Genomic DNA, 7188 nt, shown 5'->3' on the forward strand with positions numbered 1-7188 from the left:
GCGTGAAAACTCAGTCAATTAAACTATCTGCACATTTAAGTATATGGGAGGAAAGCTGAACCTCCAGGGAAATGAATTATCTACCAACGTTGATGGAGTCACAAAGAGAAACAGCACGGAATTAGGGTTTTTGGCCTACTGATCATCAAATACCTGTCACTATGAATTTCCACCAGATTCCACCACCCATCTCCACAATAGGTCAACTCAGTGTCCCATTAACTGACCAGTCTACGTACTTTTGAGACCAGAGCAAGGTCAAGGAGAAAATATGGAACCTCCACACAGACACCATCAGAGATGAGGATTGAACCCGAGTTTCTGGAACTGTACGGGAAGGGATGTACTAGCTGTGTCACTCTGCCTCCAACCCCAGTGGCCCCTGCAATGGCCATGCTAGTGGAAATCAGATCCTGCAGCCTCCCGAAGATGAATCATCTGCTGACATTCGGTGAATGAGAAAAGAATGCCTCAGCATACCTTTAATGAAAATCAAACCTGAGAAATCCTTTTAATTTTCCCATTCCCTTTCCAGCCTGGAATGAAATGTTGCTTTCATTGTCCAATATAATTCATCTAATTTTAGATAGAAAATTTACTGCCACCAGCTCACCTGTGTAGTCTGCATACAATGATAATCAATTCACACACTACATCCTGGTTAAATCATCACATTTATCAAAATAATTACACAAAAGAGCTGCTAAATGATGAATTATCAACGTGTGGGTAGTCCTTCATTGGCTGTTCTGTTCATTTCCCTACCAGGTCCAAATCCTTGGCTGGTACTCAGATAAATGAGTCACGAACTATCCGTTAACCTCCTTGTCTAACCACACTGCAACTGCAGGTCAGTAAGGACTAAAGGGCATTTAACTCAAATCTTTAATTGGAGATTTTAAAGCTACAACATCAATTCTCTTCACCCTAAAGACTAAACAAAAGCAGGCAAGAAATTAAAACAACTAACACAAGAAAGTCTGCTGATGCTGGAAATCCCAAAGAAACACACCCCACTATTCCCCACTCTAACCTTTTAGAACATGGAAATCTACAGCACATTACAGGCCCTTCATCCCACAATGTTGTGCCAACCACATAACCTACTCTAGAAACTGCCTAGAATTTCCCTACCGCATAGCCCTCTATTTTGCTAAGCTCCATGTACCTACCTATGGGTCTCTTAAAAGACCCTATTGTATCCACCTCCACCACCGTCACCGGCAGTGTATTCCACGCACCCACCACACTCCCTGTGTGAAAAACTCACCCCTGACATCCCCACTGTACCTACTTGCAATCACCTTAAAACTTTGCCCCCTTGTGTTAGACATTTCAGTCTGGGGACAAAGCCTCGGGCTATCCACACTATCAATGCCTCTCGTCCCATCATCACCCTTTGTTTTACTTAGAACATAAAAGAGTACAGCACTGAAACAGGCCATTCGGCCCATAATGTTGTGCCAAAGCAGCTAAAAAGCAAATCAAAAACACCCAAACACTAATCCCTCCGACATACACAGTGTCTATGTGCCTCCATCTTCCTTACATCCATGTGCCTATCCAAACATCTCTTAAACACCTCTAATATATTTGCCTCTACTACTGTACCAGACAGTGCATTCCAGGCTTCCATGACTCTCTGAGTAAGATATTTACCCCTCACATCCTCTTTGAACCTGCCTCCTCTCACCTTCAGTGCATGTCCTCTAGTAGGAGACAACTCAGCCCTGGGAAACAGATACTATCTGTCCACTCTGTCTGTGCCTCTCATAATCTTGTAAACCTCCAGTGCTCCAGAGAAAACGACCCAGGTTTAATCTAGCCTCTCATGATCGTACATGCCCTCTGAACCAGTGTTTTACTACTTCTCAACTGTCTGTTGCTTCCCACCGGGTCCCCTCCTTCTCCTCTTTCTACTGTTGTTCACTCTCCTCTCCTGTCAGATTCTTCCTTCTCCAGCCCTTGACCTTTCCCACCCTCCTGGCTTCACCCATCACCTTCCAGCTAGCCTCCTTCCCCTCCCCCCCCAACCTTTTTATTCTGGCACCTTCTCCCTCCTTTCTCAGTCCTGAAGAAGGGCTTTGGCCCGAAACATTGACTGTTTACTCTTTTCCATAGATGCTGCCTGGCCTGCTGAGTTCCTCCTGCGCTGTGTGTGTGGGTGTGTTGCTTAAGAAATTAAAATGTTTTACTTTGTTTAGCTGTTTCAGAATGAACCATAAACTGGTGACCTTTGCAGTATTTGGCAAACTTGTGTGAGGAGGAATGTACCGCACCGGTGTATACCAATCATTGTTGACTTAACATTTTTTTTTAAAGTGGAAGGATTGATGACCAGCTCTGGTTTTGTATTTATAAATTGGAAAAAAAAAAGTTGTGTAAAATGAAGTCTGTTTTAATGAGGTTTGCTTAGTTCTGCAGTCTTGTCTCCACAGTCACACATCAGTTGGCTACATTTCCGCCCCATGCAGCTTATGTGCGAGTGCCGCCAGCATCACACCAATCATCTCTGCAATCAGTGCTTTTAATTAGGTTAATTAATTTGTATCAAGCCTCCTGGGGATGAGGTTCAGTGATGCTGACGAGGCAGACAAAACAGATCTTCCTTGGGCTCTAATGAAGACTCTCGCTGTTCCTGAATGACGGTGAATAATAAATTAGCGATCTTCAGGTAAGGGACACAGGTGGTTGCTGCTTGGGTATTCAAACCCATTTAGAATGCAGTGTGGGAGTACCAAGTTTGTCTGAAAGCCAAGAAAAATCCAGTGCTGCTTCCAGAAATTCATATGGTGCACATTTAAATATTGACGGCAGGAACTTTCACAGTAGAGCAAGAAAATTTATTACGCAATGATGTTCAAAATAGACCAAGATGATGGCAATGATTTTCCATCGTACTGGCATCAAAGCTAACACGATGTCACTGTACCAACATTTAACCATGACCATGCATTCAATTCTCCTTCACCAGTGTGTTTGGAATTAGCAGCTAATGATTATGGGATTCAAATTTGAATTGGAACATTAAAGCACTGTGTGTCATCATTAGAGTTTGTTCTTATTTGGCCAATTTGCGTCTGTCTTCTATAAAGCTACTGCTGTGTTGGAGTTGGTTCCAGTAGCTGTTGGCAGATATCCAACTACCAGATGCAGGGGGAATGGAACGAGCAGCCAAGCCTAATCCTGTTGTCACAAAACAACTTTCAACAGGGGTCAGTATTTGCTGTCCCTTCTCCCCCTTAATAACATAATACTTGGGCTGAAATCGAGCTAACTGACAGCTGGCAGTCCTGTAGGGAATGACAGTCAGACATTCACAACTCGGATCATTCCAGACTTTCCAGACATACCAGGCCAAACGCAGAAACCCAGGAAGGCCTGGAGGTCATGAGTGTCAGCAAAAGACCTTCCACATGTCAAGTCCAGCAGCAGAGCAGCAAGGCGCTGAAAGGAATGGCCAGATGCACTCCACATCCACCTCCTCAGTTTGAAGCAAGCATTGGCTTTCTTTCAGACATTCATCTGAAGGGGATTGAGTTTGGTAAGTGCAGGCAAGTGGCTTATTTATTTTCATTTTAGTTTCTGCTGCTGTCCTGATACTTTTAACATATGAAATTTATATTTATTGGCATTTAGTTAGATCTCTCTTAGATCAGTGGTGTAGTAGCATAGCGGTTTGAAACCTGATTGAAACATATAAGATTATTAAGGGATTGGACAAGATAGAGGCAGGAAATATGTTCCAGATGCTGGGAGAGTCCAGTACCAGAGGGCATGGTTTGAGAATAAGGGGTAGGTCATTTCGGACAGAGTTAAGGAAAAACTTCTTCTCCTAGAGAGTGGTGGGGGTCTGGAATGCACTGCCTCAGAAGGTAGTGGAAGCCAATTCTCTGGATGCTTTCAAGAAGGAGCTAGATAGGTATCTTATGGATAGGGGAATCAAGGGATATGGGGACAAGGCAGGAACCGGGTATTGATAGGAATTGATCAGCCATGATCTCAAAATGGCGGTGCAGGCTCGAAGGGCCGAATGGTCTACTTCTGCACCTATTGTCTATTGTCTATCACTGATTGGGGGTCAATTTCTGCCGCTACTTCTAAAGAGCTAGTACATTCTACGTGTCACCCTGTGGGTTTCCTCCGATTTCTCTGGTTTCCTTCCACATTCTAAGGACGTGCGGTTAGGGTCAGTGAGTTGTGGATATGATACGTTGGCTCCAGAAGCGTGGTAACACTTGTGGGCTGTCCCCAGCACAATCGCCACATTGTTGAGCATTAGTGCAAACGGCACACTTCACTGTACGTTTCGATGTACGTGAAACAAATAAAGGTTATCTTTATCAGAGTTCTCCAGCAACAGTTCAGGATATTCCCTGTCAGTAATATTTCCCTACTTGCTGTTAGGAGCCCCTTTGCCTTATGGGGATGAAGGGACACAGAGGGTGACCCTCTGCACCTAAAAGGCCAAACATGGGCAAGTACTGGTGGCAGGGAGTCAAGTAAAGTCTAGCATGATCCAACTTACTGTCAACACAAATCAGAGATCAGTTTTTATTATAATAGTTTTGTACCTTATTAATTTATAATAATTCCAACTTTTAATTATTCACAACAAATTTGACATCCTATATCAGTGATAATAAATATAATTCTGATTCCAGCGATGGGGGCGGGGTGTAAAGGGACACAGGAGAGTACTCTTTCAGGAAAGGCACAGTCAAAGAATACATTAATTAATTTTTCTTTTGAAAAGGATGTAACTGTCTTCAAATCAAATTGCACTTTTATTTGAAAATGTGATTAATACCATGTTGCTAAAATTACATCTGAATTCAATACCTTTTTTTTTGCGTTACTTTCTCGTGACTTAAGTTTACAGATCTTTTAATATATAATAGATGATAGGATTTCAAGGAGCACGGTGGATTTTAAAGCCAGAAATATTGTGAACTTAAATCTAATGCTATTAAGAGATTTGTTGCCAAAAAGAGTGTTTTCAAGTTAACACAAGAAAAAAAAATCAATGTTAGCAAAGGGTTTGAGAACTAGTAGTCCTCTAGAGGCCAGCCGGTGGTGTAGTGGTATCAGCACTAGTCTTCGAGGTGGATGGCCCTGATTTTGAATCTGGGCAAGTCCCAACCTGGGCAGCAGCAGTATCTGCGCGGAAGGCCTGGCAACTGTATCTTGTCCCAGTGATGTTAATGATTTGGAGCTTTATTTTGAATCTCCTCTTGTAGTTGCTAATAATAGGGCTGATATTAATAGATTTAACTTATGCTGGAACTCAACGGGCTGGATGGCATCTATGGAAAAGAGTACAGTTTATGTTTTGGGCCGAGATGTCAACTGTACTCTTTTCCATAGATGCTGCCTGGCTTGCTGAGTTGCTCCAGCACTTTGTGTGTGTTGCTTGGATTTCCAGCATCTGCAGATTTTCTCTTGTTTGTGTTTAGACTGATTTATTGTCTTATGAGATTTTAATGCATTCAAGATTTCAAATGCAAATAATGGTGTTATAAAGGGTATGGTGGCCAGCCCAGATGGTCTGGGTCTAGCTGAGGTTCACTAAATTGTTTGTTATCCCATATGTTTTCTTCTTGGGCGATGGCTAAGATTCCTTTCCTCATAAAACACAGCTAGACCGTCCAAATTCCTAGTTCTAATGATGCAAAAAAGTTGAAATGAATTAACAACTGGTGACCAATTATTTCTATTAAGATTATTTACTAAAATTCTAGCCAAAACGCTAATGTCACAGCCACCCCCAGTTGTAATGAGAGTATTGTAATATTGAAAAATAATTTAAGGAAGGCAGCCAAAAGGAATAGATCTGGCAGTTGTATTTCTTGACTCTGGTAAGAATTTTGACTCCGTCCACCATAAGCTTTTTAACTGAGATCTTGGTTGGATGCCCATTTTATGGACACTATACTGACAGAGACAAATTTTGATACTTGCATTGAGAACAGATGGCTCGGGAAATGTTGAGCCATCATTTCACATCTTACAGTGAAATAGCACAGACACAAAAGCATAAGGTTTTAGATATTTAATGTTCTAGAGTGGGTTTCCCAACTTGGGGTCCACGGACACCTTGATTAAAGGCCCATGGCCTAAAAAATGTCGGGTACTAGTGGGTGGTAGTGTGGAGATATGTCTCTACCAAAGGAGGCACAAGACAATAAGATGGAGGAGCAGAATTAGGTCATTTGGCCCATTGAGTCTGTGCCACCATTCCTTCATGGCTGATCCATTTTTCCTCTCAGCCCCATTCTCCTGTATACATCCCATATTCCTTCTTGCCCTGTCCAATCAAGAATCTAGCAACCTCCACAGCTGCCTGTGGCAATGAATTGCACGGATTCACCACTCTCTGACTAAAGAAATTCTTCCTCAATCTCCGTTCTAAAAGGACATCCCTCTATTTTGAGACTTAGTACTTTCTACTCTGGTCTTCGACATCCCAACCATAGGAAACATCCTCTCCACATCCACTCTATCAAGCCTTTCACCATTCGATAGGTTTCAACAAGGTCACTCCTCATTCTTCTAAATTCCAGTGAATACAAGCCCAGAACCATCAAATGCTCCTCATATGACATATGGAATCGTTTTTGTGAACCTCCTTTGAACCCTGTCTAGTTTCAGCACAACCTTTCTAAGGGGACCAAAACTGCTCACAGTACTCCAAGTGAGGCCTCACTAGTGCTTTATAAAGACTCAACACTACATACTTGCTTTTATACTCTAGTCCTCTTGAAAGGAATGCTAACATTGCATTTGCCTTCCTCACCACAGACTCAACCTGCAAATTAACCTTTAGGGAATCCTACACGAGGACTCGCAAATCCCTTTGCATCTCAGATTTAGTATTTTCTCTCCATTTAGAAAATAGTCAACCCTTTCATTTTTTTCTACCAAATTCGATGACTGTACACTTCCAGACACTGCATTCCATCTGTCACATCTTTGCCCATCCTCCTAATCTAACTCCTTTTGTAGCCTCCCTAGTTCCTCAAAACTGCCTGCTCCTCCGCCTATCTTTGTAGTGTCTGCAAACTTTGCAAGAAAGCCATCAATTCCATCATCCAAATCATTGAAATATAAGACACTCTTTCCCTCTACTAGCCTGAAGGTCACCCTTGGGCAAGATGTTAGCAACTGATTGGCCAACCCCATCCACCC

Source organism: Hemitrygon akajei, chromosome 32, assembly GCF_048418815.1.
Source record: "Hemitrygon akajei chromosome 32, sHemAka1.3, whole genome shotgun sequence".
NCBI classification, from domain to species: domain Eukaryota; kingdom Metazoa; phylum Chordata; class Chondrichthyes; order Myliobatiformes; family Dasyatidae; genus Hemitrygon; species Hemitrygon akajei.